General features: G+C 41.9%; 1 pseudogene; it reads right to left on the bottom strand.

The window, feature by feature from the left end:
• Positions 1–211: 211 nt before the first annotated feature.
• Positions 212–576, bottom strand: LOC102115203 (histone H2B type 1-O-like; annotated as a pseudogene).
• Between the last annotated feature and the right edge of the window lie 15,339 nt (positions 577–15,915).

The raw sequence follows: 15,915 nt of genomic DNA, 5'->3' as shown, positions 1-15,915 counted from the left end.
CTACTTGGGAGGCTGAGGCAGGAGAATGGCAGGAACCCGGGAGGCGGAGCTTGCAGTGAGCCGAGATCGCGCCACTGCACTCCAGCCGGGGGACAGAGCGAGACTCTGTCTCAAAAAAAAAAAAAAAAAAAGAAAGCAACTGTGCTTCTTTTGGTAAGAAGCTTTCTTGGTCAGATCAGGAAATTCCGGAGAAAGTCCCTCCTTGGCAAGTTTATTTAGCTCTGGTGACAGCCTTGGTGCCCTCGGACACGGCGTGCTTGGCCAGCTCCCCGGGCAGCAGCAGGCGCACGGTTGTCTGGATCTCCCTGGAGGTGATGGTCGAGCGCTTGTTGCAATGCGCCAGGCGGGAAGCCTCGCCGGCGATGCGCTCGATGTCGTTGACGAAGGAGTTCATGATCCCCATGGCCTTAGAGGAGATGACGGTATCCGGGTGGACCTGCTTCAGCACCTTGCACACCTACATGTGCGTCTCCTTGCGGCTGCGCTTGCGCTTCTTGCCGTCTTTCTTCTGCGCCTCAGTCACGCCCTTCTTGGAGTCCTTCTTGGAGCAGGAGCGGACTTTGATGGATCTGGCATGTCGAGGGCTAACTACAGGTCGAGGCGAACTAACAGCGACTCCAGAAAACGGGAAGTAATCTAATGTTTGTCTTTACTACCAAACTGTAAGCTTAATGAGATTAGGACCATATCTGCATCATTCATTATTATGTCTCTGGGACCGAGCACAATGCCTAGCACATATTAGGACTTCAATAAACAAAGGCAAAGTAGGGCGTGGGGCTGCAGCCGCAGATCTCCTGGGCTCTGGGTCTGGGAGCAGACAGTAGCATCTGACACTTCATATCCCTTAAAGAAGACCAAATGTATTCTATGACAGATAGGGAACCAGAGCCAGGGACTAGAGTGGGACTCCCTAACTTGTTAGAGGAGGTTGGAAAAAATGGCCTTGACTATCTTCCTAGGCAGAGGTGGGCAAACTATGCATCCCAGCCCAAATCCAACCGTCTGCCTATTTTGGTAAATGAAGTTTTATTGGAACACAGTTACATACATTTCCCTTCCCTCCCCTCCCCTCCTCTCCCCTCCCCTCCCCTCCTCTCCCCTCCCCTCCCCTCCCCTCCCCTTCCCTCCCTTCCCTTCCTTTCCTTTCCTTTCCTTTCCTCTTTTTGAGACAGAGTTTCTCTCTGTTGCCCAGGCTGGAGTGCAGTGGTACAATCACGGCTCACTGCAACCTCTGCCTTCCCGGTTCAAGTGATTATGGTGCCTCAGCCTCCTGAGTAGCTGGGATTATAGGTGTGCGCCACCACACCTGGGTAATTTTTGTATTTTTAATAGAGACGGGGTTTCACCATGTTGGCCAGGCTGATCTCCAACTCCCAACTGCAGGTGATCCACCCACCTCGGCCTTCCAAAGTGCTGAGATTACAGACATGAGCCCCCACATCTGGCCAGAGCACAGCTACATTCATTCTTTCACATATTGTCTGTGGCTGCTGTTGCGCTACAACAGCATAGTTTAAAGTACATGCATGCACTGCGTAACAATGTTTCAGTCAATGACAGACTGCGTATATGGCTGTGGTCTCATAAGATTATAATGGAGCTGAAAAATTCCTATTGCCTAGTTATGTCATAACTATCATAACATTATAGTGCAACACATTACTCCTGTGTTTGTGGTGATGCTAGTGTAAACAAACCCACTGCACTGCTAGTCATATAAAAGTATAGCATGTGCAATATGAACAGTATATACTTGATCATGATTATAAATGACTATGTCACTGATTTATGTATTGACTATACTATACTTTTTGTTATTTTAGAGTGTGCTAATTCTACTGATAAAAAAAAAACGATAACTGTAAAACAGCCTCAGGCAAGTCCTTCAAAAGAAGGCATTGTTATCACAGGAGATGACAGCTCCATGCATGTTACTGCCCCTGAAGACCTTCCAGTGGGACAAGCTGTGGAGGTGGAAGACAGGGATATGGATGATCCTGACCCTGTGCAGGCCAAAGCTAATGTATGTGTTTGTGTCTTAGTTTTTAACAAAAAAGGTTTTGAGCAAGTAAAAACTAAACTAAAAACAATTTAAATAGAAAAAAGCTTATAGAATAAGTATATAAAGAGGCTGGGCGCGGTGGCTCAAGCCTGTAATCCCAGCACTTTGGGAGGCCGAGACAGGCGGATCACGAGGTCAGGAGATCGAGACCATCCTGGCTAACACGGTGAAACCCCGTCTCTACTAAAAATACAAAAAACTAGCCGGGCAAGGTGGCGGGCGCCTGTAGTCCCAGCTACTCGGGAGGCTGAGGCATGAGAATGGCATAAACCTGGGAGGCGGAGCTTGCAGTGAGCTGAGATCCGGCCACTGCACTCCAGCCCGGGCGACAGAGCGAGACTCCGTCTCAAAAAAAAAAAAAAAAAAAAAAAGAATAAGTATATAAAGAAAGAAAATATTTTTGTCCAGCTGTCCAATGTGTTAAAAAGTATCAGTAAGCTAAGATTAACTTATTGTTGAAGAAATAAACATAAAAATGTTTTTATAAATTTAGTGTAGCCTAAATGTGCAGTGTTTATAAAGTCCACAGCCTACAGTCTACAGTAGTATACAGTAATGTCCGCCGCCTTCATATTCATTCATCATTCACTTTTTGACTTAGCAACTTCCAGTCCTGCAAACTCCATTCATAGTAAGTGCCCTAAACAGGTGTACCATGTTAAAAGGTACAGTAAAAATATGGTATGAAAGGTTTTTAGGACACTAATATAATGATTTTTTTTTCAGACATAGTTTTGCTCTGTCTCACCAGGCTGGAGTGCAGTGGCACGATCTTAGCTCACTGTAGCCTCTGCCTCCTGGGTTCAAGCGATTCTCCTGCCTCAGCCTCCCTAGTAGCTGGGACTCCAGGCGTGCACCACCATGCACATTTCACACTGATCTCTTCCCTCATCTTGTGGCATTCTCTCTCTTCTCTCTTTCTCTCTGTGTGTGCATGTGTGTCTGTCTGCAAACTTCCCCTTTTTATAAGGATTATATTAATGTCTACTCTAATGACCTCATTTTAACTCGATTACCTCTATCTCCAAATAATGCCATATTCTGAAGTATTGGGGGTTAGGGCTTCAAGATATTTTTTAGGAGGGAGGATAGAATTTAACTCATAACGATGAAAAGAACTCTAATCTGTGTAAAATGGAAGACTGAATTAGAAAGATGAAGAGAGTATTGAGAAATTCACCCAAAATATACACCAGAGAGACAAAGATGTGTGTGCGTGTGCTTGTGTGTATTTATTCTGAACACATAGATGTGTATTTGTTTATCTCTTTACTTCAGTTAAGATACAAGAATGATAGACTGAAAGGTTCCAACATTCCAGCATATCTAATAGTTTTATTGTAGAAAGCATTGGTGGCTGCCTACCCAGTTGCCATTGCTTTTTCTTCATCCTTAATAGCAGAATGTTGATTTTTCTTTTCAGGAAGACAATGTGCCTAGCTAAAAATACTTAACTTCCCAGCCTCTCTTGCAACAAAGATAGTCATGTGACCAGTTCTGGACAGTGAGGTAGCAGCAGAAGTTCCTAGGCTGACCATTCCTTTCTTAGTACAAAGTCAAAGTCCCATTAGGAGAAAGTGCTTCACCCCATAGCAGTTTGCCCACTACTCCTGACCTTAAGACAGAAGTCCCAGTTGATTTTCATAGAATAATTTAACAAACCTTCAACAAACAGATAATCTCTACTGTTTGAAAAATAGTGAGGAAAAGCACTCAATTCATTTTATGAAGTTATTATACTTTTGTAACAAAGCCGTTAAAAAAAAGACCAGTATTTCTCATAAATACAGATTTAAACATCCTAAATAAAATGTGTGTGTGTATATATATGTACATTATATATATACATACATTATATATATATATATATATTTCCCCCTCACCCCATGGCCAAGGTTAATTGATCCCAAGAATAACATACAATCAATTAAGAGGAAAACATATGATCAATGTAATAGATACAGAAAATAGAAAGCACATTTGATAAACCTTTATGCATTCTCATATTTATTCATTTAAGGGGAAAAATGAGCAGAATTAGTGTTGGGAGTAGCAAGTTGCTATCATATAAAGTGTTCCTTTTATAGATGACGTTTGAGTAGAAGAGGTGAAAGAAGTAAGAGAGCCAGCCATGCTGATATGTGGGGGAAGAATGTTAGGAATATGGACTTGAAGATGAAAGCATGGGTAAGGCTTTTCAATTTATGTAGAAACAAACAACTAAACACTTAGCACTAAGGGATAGAAGACAATACTCTTAACTGCACAAAAAGTGTCTATCAAAATCTTACAAACATTAATGATGAAGTTTTGTTACACTATATTGTCACAACCATTCTACATTCTACTGAACCTACGAGACAATGCAATAAGATGAGAAAGAATGGAAGGTATGAAACTTACGAAGACATTCCAAAGCAGATCTTATTTGCAGTCCACATATTTGACTCCATAGGAAATCTAAGAGAATCTACACGAGTTAATTAGAAAGTCATTGAATGCTGCTAGATCCAAGATCAATATAAAAACATTTTATTTCTATATAACAGTAATAGGAAAATTGCAACTGTAATTGCAATGATGTATTGTCAACAATGGCAATAAAACTGTAAAGTGTTTAGGAACAAATCATACCCTTTAGATTAGCAAATTAAGTAGTTAATTTAAAAGATTGAAAACAATGTGGATAAATGGGAACTTTCATATACTGGGAATGGGAAAGTAAATTAATACAACTGCTTTGGAGAGTGCGTTAGTCCATTTTTGTGTTGCTATAAAGGAATACCTGAGATTGGGTAATTTTTTTTTTTATAAAAGAGATTTTATTTGGCTCATGTTGCTGCAGGCTGTACAAGAAGTGTGGTGCCAGCATCTGCTTCTGGTAACAGCCTCAGGAAGCTTTCAATCATGGAAGAAGGTGAAGTGGGAGCCAGTGCATCATATGGTGAGAGAGGGAGCAAGAGAGATGGGGGGATAGCCCAGCACAGTGGCTCATGCCTGTAATCCCAACACTTTGGGAGGCCAAGGCGGGTGGATCACTTGAGGCCTGGAATCCCAGACCAGCCTGTCCAACATTGTGAAACTCGGTCTCTACTAAAAATACAAAAATTAGCCAGGTGTGACGGCACACGCTTGTAATCCTACCTGCTTGGGTGGCTGAGGTGGGGGAATCGCTTGAGCAGGAGGCAGAGGTTGCAGTGAGCCGAGATCACGCCACTGCACTCCAACCTGGGTGACAGAGTGAGCCTCCCTCTCCAAAGAGAGATGGGGGGAAGTGCCACACCCTTTTAAACAACCAGAACTCAGAGGGGGAACTTGCTGGCACTAAGCCATTCATGAGGGATCCACCTCCATGTGCACAGTTCACAATAGGGTTGGTGCTCCTGTGAGAATCTAATACCTTTGCTGATCTGATAGGCAGTAATGCTCACTAGCCTGCTGCTCACCTCCTGCTGTGCAGACCCATTCCTAACAGGCCATGGACCAGTAGGGGTCCGTGGCCCAGGGATTGGGGACCCCTGTTCTACAGAATGTTCAGCACACATACTGAAGGATACATATACAAAAATATTCAATGTAGCTTTTCAAAACAATAAAGATTTGATAACAAAGCAAATGATAATCCACAGGAAAATACTGTGGTCATGTAGCCAATAAAGTAAATAAATGAACTATACTTACATGTATCAATTTATGTGATAAAAGCAAGTTTCACATAAAAAAGAATAGTGCTTCATATAAAGTTTAAAAGCATGACATCCAATATTATAGAGGTACATGTGTAGGTAACACAACATAAAGTGCGATGAAAAGGGGTAAACATTTGGCCGGGCGCGGTGGCTCATGCCTGTAATCCCAGCACTTGGGAGGCCAAGGCAGGTGGATCACGAAGTCAGGAGTTTGAGACCAACCTGACCAGCATGGTGAAACCCCGTCTCTACTAAAAAAAAAAAAAAAAAAAAGAAAACTACAAAAATTGGCTGGGCATGGTGGCAGGCGCCTGTAATCCCAGCTACTCAGGAGGTTGAGGCAGGAGAATCGCTTGAACCCCAGTGGCAGAGGTTGCAGTGAGCCAAGATCATGCCACTGCACTCCAGCCTGGGCAACAGAGTGAGACTCCATCTTAAAAAAAAAAAAAGGATAAACATTTAATGCCAGAAAGGGACTTCTTATGGGCATGGGAGGAGGAAAATGTTATAGGAGTTTACATATATTTGTAAAGTATCCCTTCTTTTAAAAGATCTGAAATGACTAAACGTTAATGTTTGATAAAGCTATTAGGTACAGGTATTCTTTTAAGTATTCTGAATGTTTGATGTATTTTACAATATTTTCAAAAGTGAGATGATCTTCCAGGAAGCTGACATTTTTTATCTCATGGACCACATCCGGTGTTGCATAACTTCAAGTTTCTGCCCAGTGAGTACTCCAATTCTCTCTTAGTTCTCTATCTCCCCTTTGGGAGTTAGTTTGAGGTCATGTCTGTGTAATCACCAGGGAAGCACAACAAAAGCCAGCTATTTATTTGTTCTCCCTATGGCTTTTCTTTTTTTTTTTTCCTGACATGAATTAAAACTCATGTTCTGATTTCTATCCCCATGACGTTGCTCATCAATTGACATTATTAAACAAATACTTCAAGAACTTTGAAATTTCTCTTACGTTTCCTCAGGGTGTGGTGATAATTGTGAGTAGAAAGACAGTCAGATGGGATTACCAGGCAAGCTTTTGTTTTCTTCTTGATTGAAAGGATTTACTCCTCTTTTTAGCTTCTCACTGAATCCTTTCTCACTAACAAGTATCTCACAGCTTTTCTCTCTCTTTTTCTAAAGCACGATTTAATTCATTTTTGTCCAATAAAGCATTTTTTGCACTTCCTTTCTATGTCTACTCCACATAGAAGAACTTTACTCATCTCACAGAACCTTTGCGTCCTCATTTTACTTTCCCTTGCAAATCTTGAGCAAGCCTCGCCCTTATCTCCACTCCCTCCATCTTGGTCTCCCAGACGCCTTTGTCTTTATAATATTTTCAAAAGTGAAACAAATCAGTTAAGAGGCCAGTAATATTTTTATCTCTTAAAAACCCATTTCCTTGGCCTTTCCTTTTTCCTTGTTTGGGCGGGAATAGGACAATTTTTGATTTAAAAAACTCAGAGTTCCCGGCTCAAAATCCTCCCTAAGGTTAATTCATTTCTGCCCAGTTTTATGTTCAAAAATCCTGTCCTTGTTTTTTATAGGCAGCATGCCTATGATTAAGCATAAACAGTGAATATCCTTTTACATACGAATCATGCTTTCCAATGTATATTTTTTTGCGCATTAATTTTTTCCCCAATAGCTCTGTGAAGTAGACACGACAGAGAGAATTGCCCTCATTTTACTCCTGAGGAAGCAGAGGCATAGAGACATTTACTCCTTAGAGTTTGTCAACTGAAAAAGGTAGACTTTAATTGAAGTTGATAGAAGCAGGGCAGTTAGGAAATGGAAAGGCCCGGCTGCCAGGGGTTACAGACACAGTCAATTCCCTATGAAAGTGCTTTCTTCACTTGGCTTCACTAACTGGATTTCCTTGAGGCAGGGAGTAGGTGAGTATGCCTGGTGTGATAAAGGTTCACTCCAATACATGAACAGAAACTATTTCAGTTCAACAAAAGCAGAGCCTGGGAGAGAAACCCAGGGGGTTTACACCAAATCTGGAAGGAGGCAGGAAGCAAGCAGAGGGGAAAAGGACAGAAGGAAAGTGAGCGGGGAAGGAGAGTCAGTGACAAAGGAGGAAAAGGGGTGAAACAATTTGCTCCTAATTTATCTTTATGAAAATTCCTCTTTGAAAATGAGATAAAGAAGTAATTATTTGCATCACAAATTAACTCTTCACTTCAAAAGAGTATTTACCACAGGTGTGATTCTGCAATGTGAGGCTTTAGAAAAGAACATGACTTGGGAGAGGTGGGAGATTCAAACAATCAAATCCTGATTATAATATAATAGGAAATAATTCCAGTGATAAAGGGGGAGACAGCTAAAGAAGGAGGTGGTTATACAGGGAGCTCTCTGCAGAGCTCAGGCTTTGAAAAAGACATGAACAGAAGGCAAAGGGAGGGGATTATAGATAAGCTTGAACACAAAAGACTATCATGAACCTTCAAGAACAGAATAAAGGAGGCTAAAGCCAGCAATCAGCTGAGCTTTACAAAAAAGCGCTAAAGGCCGCATTACTTAGAGTAAGGAGAAGCACAAACATGGAGCAACCTGCTCTTTGAGGAAGTAAGGTAGTGTAATGTTAACAGAAGTTCAGCAGTGCTTACTTTTTTCTAGTGTTCATTTTGCTTCTGTCTTCTCCTAGGTGCAAAAAGTAGTTGTAACTGATATTTCTCTTAGAGAGAGACTGTATTTGTGCCGAAGGAGCACACTGATATTATCCCACTAGGGAAAGGGACAGAGATCCCCAGAGTCTCAGCCTCAAAGATAGGAGAAGACTTAGGAGCTCCCTGGCCACATTTGCGAGAAAGATGGTGAGAAGCAAGTATAGGAGCGACAAAACCAGGAAGACAGTGATCTACCACACCCCCTCTTCCCTGCTGTGCTCAAATCTTGTGTAATTCTTCTAAAACTTGTTAATTGCTTCGTGTGAGTGAATTTCGCATGGAAACAGAAGATGAAACTCAGCTTGGCTCTCTACGGCACATGGTGAAAATGAAAGCCAACTTTCAGATTAAGGAGCCAAAGGAAAGAGACATAAGGATATATAACCTTCAATTTTTTTTGTTTGTTTGTTCTGAGACAGAGTCTTGCTCTGTCACCCAGACTGGAGTGCAGGGTACAATCTCGGCTCACTGCAACCTCTGCCTCCCGGGTTCAAGTGATTCTCCTGCCTCAGACTCCCGAGTAGCTGGGACTATAGGCACACACTACTGGGCCTGGCTGATTTTTGTATTCTTAGTAAAGCTGAGGTTTCACCATGTTGGCCAGGCTGGTCTAGAACTCCTGACCTCAAGCGATCCACCTGTCTCAGCCTCCCAAAGTGCTGGGATTACAGGTGTGAGCTCCCGCCCCTAGTCTACCACCTTCAATTTTGAAAGGAAGGTGCAATAAGAATTGAAGTCCCACATAGGTGAGAAAATTAAGAAAACATGAAACCTGTCTAAGTGGATTTAAGTTTCTAGAGCTAGGGGAACTAAATACCAGGAAATTGAAATAATATGCAGTATCTGAGACCCTCTGTCAATAATCTGTTGGGAATTGCAGCAAATGGGAGAGCTGCCTGAAGGCTGAAAACTTTTCACAAAGGGGAACGGAGTAGATTCTATGAACTAGAGATCAATAAGCAAGCATTGACATCTATTCCACTACAAATGATTAATTCAAGACTAAGCCAATCATGGTATTCCATTCACCTTGCTAGGATGGATTGCTGCTGTGATTTAATCCTGGTTAATAAGATACAAGGGGGAGTTCTGGGAGTATTGGGCAAAGAAATGACATTAGGAGAAGAGTGGTTCTGGATTTACCGAACATTGTTGTGTCAGATATGACTCTTAGAATGGCTCCATCATTACTTACGGAGGTGGAGGTTGGGGAGCCAGCTCGAGAGCAAAACAAACCTCTGGAGTTAGCAGACAGGGGAGATGGAAAGAGCTTGGATCCATGATGACACTGCTAAACCATTGAATCTGCCAGTCTGAAGCTCATACTTCATATAGACTTCTTCATGAGTGAGTAAAATAAACCTTCTCATTGTTGAAGAAAATCTGAATCAGGGTTTTCTGATATTTGGGGCAAAGACACATTCTAACTGATACAATGATATATTTGGCAGAAAGAGTATGTGATATTCTATGCAAGTACTACAAATAGCATATGACACTGACTCTGACCCTTAGGATTTAGGCCTCAGTGTTTTTCAATAACATGACAACATTCCCTTTAATGTATTCTTCCGTTTGAAGATAATTCAAATCTCAAGGGAAGTCTAAGACAGTAGCTATTGTAATTTAAATTCAGTGACTAAGCAGGCTGGAATGCTAGGATAAAACCAACAAGTCGAATAGATGATGAATACAAGATCCAGCATTGGTTCCAAAAATCTACATCCAAAGTTCAAGACCAGGCGTGGTGGCTCACACCTGTAATCTCAGCACTTTAGGAGGCTGAGGCGGAGGAGATCATCTTGAGGCCAGGAGTTCGAGACCAGCTTGGCTAACATAGTGAAACCCTGTCTCTACTAAAGAATACAAAAATTAGCCAGGCGTGGTGGCACCCACCTGTAATCCCAGCTACTCAGGAGGCTGAGGCAGGAGAATCACCTGAACCTGGGTGGAGGAGGTTGCAATGAGCCGAGATCATGCTACTGCACTTCAGTCTGGGTAACAGAGCGAGATTCTGTCTCAAAACAAACACACAAAAATACAAAAGTTCAAGACTTGGTTTAATAGAACTTTAGTGGAAAACATCTGAGAATTTTAGTTGCGCACATGTAGCAGATGTTATAGTCTACTGCCTATAGTCTTACATCAAAACTAAGGCAGTTATTCCCCCAGTTGAAGGGAGTGTTGGTTACGTATGGCCAGTGGCTCTCAGCTAAGTCCCTGTCCAGGACTGGTCCTCAGCTGAACAGAACCATCACTCTTAGGTTGTGCCTCCTCCCTGGAGACAGATACTTCTTATAACTCAGTAATATGGGCATATAAAAGTCTGTTTTGTATGCCTAAAGGCAGAACAAGTTTGAAGGTCTATCCCAGATCCTGAGATCCCTATGGGATCTGCCAAAGTCCTTGTTACGATTGAATCAGAGTCCCACTCCTCTTCCGCCCAGGCTTCCTTTATCCTACATGAGTGTGGATCCTCAAGTTCCAATAAACTTTCTGCATGTGAATCTCCAACTCAGAGTTTGTGTTTGTTAGGGACCCATGTCACCATGGACCTCCTGTTGGAGTGAGATCATATGGGAGCCAGGTAGTACTTGTAACATTGGCCTAAGTGTGACTCATGGTGGGTCATTTTCTTAGTTCCCAAATGTGTAAATTCCAATTTAAAATTGGGATGGACATACGTGGCAGTTGGCTGAACCATCATTGTGTGCTTGACTTTGGAGAACTAGTGTAACGGGGAAGGCCAAGTGGAAGCTTCTGAAACTTCCCCTCAAGGCAAGATAATAAATTTTAAAAATGGGGGTAGGTGGGATGACAGAAATTAGATTGACTATTGAAGATCTAATGAATTCAGGGTTGATGGTCTCCAGTAACGCATCAGTCTGTCCCCTCCAAACCCTGGAGGGTGACAGGAGACTGCCACACAGTCAACTAAGTGGTAGCCCCTAATTGCAGCTGTGGTGCCAGATGCGATGTCTTTAACATGGCTTCAAGTATGTACTATGAGGCCATTAATCTGGTGTGTTTATGTGTTCATATCCATCCCTATTAGTAAGGAAGATCAGAAATATATTCACTTGGGAAGAACAAAAGTTTACATTTACTTTTTCTTGCCTCAGGACTATACAGATTCTCCCATCTGCAGACATAATATAGTCCAAAGGAAGCTGGACTACATGGACATTTTGCAGAACTTCTCATTAGTTTGCTACATCTGTAACATCATATTAATCAGACCAAGTGAACAACAAGTGGCAAGTGCGTTGGAAGCCTTGGCTAGACACATATACTCCGAAGGGTGGGAGATTTTAAAAAAATACTATAAAGATTCAGAGACTTTCAACATCAGTAAAATTTTTAGAGGTCCAGTAGGCTGGGGTATGCTGAGACATGCACTCCTAAGTAAAGGACAAATTATTGTAACTTGCATTTCCCATAACTAAGAAGGAAACCCAGCACCCAATAAGCATCTTCTGGTTCTGAAAGCAGCACTTTTCACACTCAGAGACACTACTCTAGCACATACACCAGCTGAATCATGAGTCTACCAGATTTGGAGAGAGCCCAGAGCAGGAAAGGGCTCTGCAGCAGGACCAGGCAGTAGGGCAAGCTGCCCTGTCATATGATGATTTTGGTCACATGATGTGGTAGAGCCTACAGTATAGGAGGTATCATTGATAGAAAAAGGCTGTGTACATTTTATGGCAGGCCTCAATAGGAAAACACAAATAGACCCCTAGAATTCAGAAGCAAGACAAGCTATATGCAGCAGAGAACTATAAGTTTAGATCAATATTCCTGGTGCGCTACTGGTTCCTAGTAGGAACACAGCACGCAACTATGGGATGCCAAGGGTCCACACAGCAAGGACTGACCATAGCAAGTTCTGAAAGACCCCCAAATCATGAAGGCAGGCAGGCTTACCCACAATTGTAAGAAAGGAAATGATACATTTGGGATCAGCCATTAGCAGAGCCAGAGAGTACAAATAAGTTGCACATGTATGTGGCCCAGACTCCTAGGTCATCCACCACATTTGCACTGATGCCTCACCCTTAGCTCACACTTATGGCAGTGTGGGGTGAGGACAAAAGCTGAGTTTGATTTATGGATGGGTAAGATTGGAATGTAGTAGCAAGCTAAAAATAGACTATTGCTATATAACAGGGCTACATCCTCAGTGTGTCCCAGAAAAATAGGGATGAGGGAAATTCTTCCAATGGATAAAGCATAAGACGGTGCCTTTGTCAAGAGGAATACTCTGAGATAAGGTATGTACCACTTATAGGCAGTAGTGAATGATTTGGACAGTTGACTCTATACAACCTAGGAAGTAGAATGTCTTAGCCAGCTGATGTCAGCCAGCTCTTATCAGTGCTGGCACAATAGGCACATTAATGGACCATGGGTAAGGAATGGAGACACCATCCTAACAAGACTAATTGACTTTACTTTCCTTTTTTTTTTTTTTTGAGTCGGAGTTTCACTCTTGTCACCCAGGCTGGAGTGCAGTGGCGCCATCTTGGCTCATTGCATCCTATGCCTCCCGGGTTCAAGTGATTCTTCTCTGTCAGCCCCCTGAGTAGCTGGGATTACAGGCGCCTGCCACCAAGCCCTGCTCATTTTTGTATTTTTAGTAGAGATGGGATTTCACAATGTTGGCTAGGCTGGTCTCTAACTCCTGACCTCAGGTGATCTGCCAGCCTCGGCCTCCCAAAGTGCTGGGATTATAGGTGTGAGCCACAGTGACTGGCCTAATTGACTTTCTTAATCAGGAGAAGATAGCTCTTCTCTTACATGATGGTGACAGAAAAGAATTCTCCCTTGCCTAATTTTGATGGTAAATGGGTAAGTACAACAACCATGACTGAGAAACAGTGGTGGCAATGGAAGCTATTTATAGGCCCAACAACATGGGCTCTCACTTGTTAAGGCTGATCTAATTACTGCCACTGCTGAAGATCCAGCCTGACAGCAATAGATACCATCATTGAGTTCCCAATACGGCTCCATTCCTCAAGAAGACCACCAGCTTCTTAACGGCAAATTTATTACAATGGGTCCTTTCCACCATGTGATTTTGATATGAATTTGACGCTTATCTTTCCTATTCATACAACTTCAGCTAGACAATGCCTATGTAGCATTTGATCCACTGCAACAGGATCCTGCCAAACATTGCATCAGTCTAAAGTAACTGCTTATGTTAATGGAAGTATGGCTGTGTGGACACGACAATGTGATCCACTGCTCCTATTACACACCACACCTCTCTGAAGTTTCCAGCCTAATGGAATGTAGAACAGCTTTTTAAATGCACGACTGAGGCATCAGCTTGGAGATGATACTTTCCGATGATGAGATACCAACTTTCAGACAACAGTATACACTCTAAATCAATGATCATTGTATGTGCTGATCCGATGAATAGAATACATGGATCTGGGAAATAAGCTTTCTTGTGTCTTTTCTTATAAAGACACTAATCCTATCATATAAGGGCCCCACTCTTATGATGATCTCATTTAACCTTAATTACTTCCTTGTAGGCCTTAACTCCAAATATAGTCACATTGGGGGTTATGGATTCAACACACGAATTTTGGAAAGCTCTTCTTTCCCCATGGATTGTCTTTGTTGAAAATCAATTGACCATAAATATAAGGATTTGTTTCTGGACTGTCAATTCTGTTCCATTGGTCTATATGTCTTCTTACTGCAAATACCATACTGTTGATAACTGCAGCTTGATAGTTAGTTTTGAAATCAAGGAGTAGGCCGGGCGCGGTGGCTCAAGCCTGTAATCCCAGCACTTTGGGAGGCCGAGACGGGCGGATCATGAGGTCAGGAGATCGAGACCATCCTGGCTGACATGGTGAAACCCCGTCTCTACTAAAAAATACAAAAAACTAGCCGGGCGAGGTGGCGGGCGCCTGTAGTCCCAGATACTCGGGAGGCTGAGGCAGGAGAAAGGCGTGAACCCGGGATGTGGAGCTTGCAGTGAGCCGAGATCTGGCCACTGCACTCCAGCCTGGGCGGCAGAGCGAGACTTAGTCTCAAAAAAAAAAAAAAAAAAAAAAAAAAGAAATCAAGGAGTAAACATTCTCCAACTCCTTTCTTCCCACCCATCGAAAACCACCAATCTTTTTTCTGTCTCTATAGATTTACTAGATATTTTTATTCTAGATATTTTTCTTTTTAAAAAGTGTCTTTTGGCTATTCTAGGTCTTTTGTACTTCTATGTAAATTTTACAATCTGCTTGTCAGTTTGTGATAAAAAAGGCTGGTGGAATTTTGAGAGGGATTGCATTGTCTATATATCAATTTGTAGAAAGTTGCCATCTTAACATATTGAGTTTTCAAATCTCAGAACATAGAATGTTAGAGGTCCCTGGTCTTTTTGAATTTTAAATTTCTTTTCATAATTTAAACATTTTTTCTATTAAGGTAAAATTCACATAGATAAAATTAACTAAAGTGAACAATTCCGTGGCATTTATTACATTCACAATATCCTACAACAACTACGTCTATCTAATTCCAAAATATTTTCATCGCCACAAAGGAAAACTGTGTACCCATCAAACAGCTACTCCTCTTCCCTTTTTCTCCCATCCTCGGACACCGCCAAACTTCTTTCTGTCTCTATGGATTTACCTGTTACCTCTGAATATCTCATATAAATGAAGTCATACAACACGTGACCTTTGTGTCTGACTTCTTTCATTAGCACAGTGAGTGTCTTCAAGTTTCATTCACATTGTAGCACATATCAACTTCATTCCTTTTGATGGCTGAATGATATCCCAATATTCTTTCTATCTTTTGGCTATTGTGAATAGTGCTTCTATGAATATTTGTGTACAGGTACTCATTTGAATACTTGTTTTTAGTGGTATATAACTAGAAATGGAATTGCTGGGTCATATAGTAATGCTGTGTTTAACCTTTTGAGGTAAAAGTCCTTGTTCCCATATGTCCTCGAGGGCATAAAAATCCCATTAAGCTCTAAGTTATGGCTTCCACCTAGTCATTTGGAGCTCCTCATGCCAGAAGACAAACAACCAAGTGATGGAGCATCATGGAAAGGATGATTAAATCTTGATTTTTCAGGAGAAGGAAGGAATGTTGTACAGTGAGAACATGGAAGAATGCATGTCGTACTTGGGTGATTCACTGAGGTGTCTCTTTACATCTCTTTGCCTAATTTTGATGGTAAATGGATAAAATGCAGCAACCATAACTTGAGAAAGTCACCATGTCTCTCAGAGTCACTCCACCACTGTGATGGCTAATTTCAGTTATCAACTAGACTGAATTAAGGAATACCCAGATAGCTGGTAAAGTATTATTTCTGGTATGTCTGTGAAGGTATTTCCGGAAGAGATTGGCATTTGAATCAGTAGTAAGGAAGATTTCTTTTTACCCAATGTGGGCAGGAACCAGCCAATCAACTGGGGATCCAGATAGAACAAAAAGG

Source organism: Macaca fascicularis, chromosome 2 (genome assembly GCF_037993035.2).
Source record: "Macaca fascicularis isolate 582-1 chromosome 2, T2T-MFA8v1.1".
NCBI lineage: Eukaryota > Metazoa > Chordata > Mammalia > Primates > Cercopithecidae > Macaca > Macaca fascicularis.
The sequence above is the reverse complement of the archived record's forward strand: the minus strand, read 5'-3'. Positions and strand labels throughout refer to the sequence as shown.